The sequence below is a fragment of the Bidens hawaiensis genome, unplaced genomic scaffold (genome assembly GCF_021521415.1).
Source record: "Bidens hawaiensis isolate Kalapana, Puna unplaced genomic scaffold, B.hawaiensis_p1.1 tig00005003_1, whole genome shotgun sequence".
In the NCBI taxonomy this organism is placed as follows: domain Eukaryota; kingdom Viridiplantae; phylum Streptophyta; class Magnoliopsida; order Asterales; family Asteraceae; genus Bidens; species Bidens hawaiensis.
This window is the reverse complement of record NW_027491315.1, coordinates 1,273,951-1,275,584: the sequence shown is the minus strand read 5'-3', so window position 1 is coordinate 1,275,584 and position 1,634 is coordinate 1,273,951.

The following is a 1,634-nucleotide window of genomic DNA, read 5'->3' as shown; positions in this document are numbered from 1 at the left end:
CGTTTCTTGTCAGGTTTAGGAGTTTTGAGCGATTAGTTTATCTATTTTGGTTTAAGTTGAATTGTTCCTCTATCCTTAGTTGTGTATTATTCATTGCCATTTGGGTCGAGTGTTGGTGAGACCGAGAGATGATCTAGCATTAGAACACGTTAGCAATTGTTTCCCGGTTTGGTCGTTTTAGGCGATTTTGAGTAGTTTAGGCTTGTTGAGTGAGACCGAGGGGTAATCCAGTGAGCCCAAGCGATCCTTAGTCGTGTCATCTTTAGGAACCGGTGTTATATATCATTCAATCCATTAGCTTGTAAGGCCTACAATTTGATTCAGACCTAGGTATACGTTTTTCTCCATCCTAAGTTAACATAGTTAGTTTTCCGTTAAGTTTTCTATTTTAGCTAACTTTTGTTAGTTAGTCCAGTTAGTCCAGTTAAGTAAGTAAAAATCAAAAATCAATTAAATATTATTCTAAGGTAGGTCTTGTCTAGGGTTAGTAATCGTTAGCGTCTTACGTTTCCACGTGTTCGATACTCGGATTTCCTAAGTCTATACTACTTGCGATCGGTACACTTTCCGGTTGTGTGTGGTTTTAGGATTTTCGTTTTAATATTAAAGCTTAGTTGTGAGGGTCATATTTATAGGGTTATTAGACACACATCAAGTTTTTTGGCGCCGTTGCCGGGGACACGGTTTTAGGCGTTTTGAGAGCAATCCGAGTTAGGACTTATCTTTTGTACTACCTGTAATTATTTTTGTTTTACTTTGCTTATTTGTTAGAATAGTTTAGATAATAGTGATCATAATTATAGTTTTATGCGACAGACTCGATCTCTAGGACCACCCGACACGGAAGCATTTACCGAGCCAGAGAGAGAGTTTCGTGAGAGACGTCGTCCCGTTTCACCTTCATCCACTTCTTCATCCGTTGACCTCGACGATAGGGATAAGATCATGGGCGACATTCCACCGAGGAGGACAGTTGCGGACCGGGCCCGACCGGCCAATGCTGGCGCGAGATCCAGCATCGCACTACCCGCCATTGGAGTTGCAACGAACTGGCAGATCCCGTCGAACATTCTAAATACCATTGCTCATTCAGCTCAGTTTCACGGGTTGCTTCATGAGAACCTGCACTCTCATCTCACCCGCATCGTGCGTATCTATGACACTTTCCATCTTGCTGGCGTTTCCGAAGACGTCGTTAAGCTCCGCGTCTTTCCGTTTTCTCTCGCTGATCAAGCGAGTCTATGGCTCGAGTTCCTCCCACAGGGCTCTATAGCCACTTGGGCTGCCATGCAGACCTAATTTCTTGAAAAATACGATCCTCCAGCTAAGGCCGCTCGTTTGCGTAACCAGATACATTCTTTTCAGATGGAGGACACCGAGAGTTTTTACGAGACCTGGGAGCGATTCAAGAATCTATTAGCGTTGTGCCCGAACCACGGCTTGCAAGATTGGGCGGTCGTCGAAAAGTTCTATAATGGAGTGATGTACGCGACACAGAGTATGCTCGACACGGCAGCGGGAGGAAAGGCCGTCGATGAGTGTATCGCTTTATTCAATGGGTTAGCTATGAGTGGGTACCAGAGACCACCTGCCAGAGGAGGTAAGACCGTCGATTCCATCTCAAGAGGCATGCA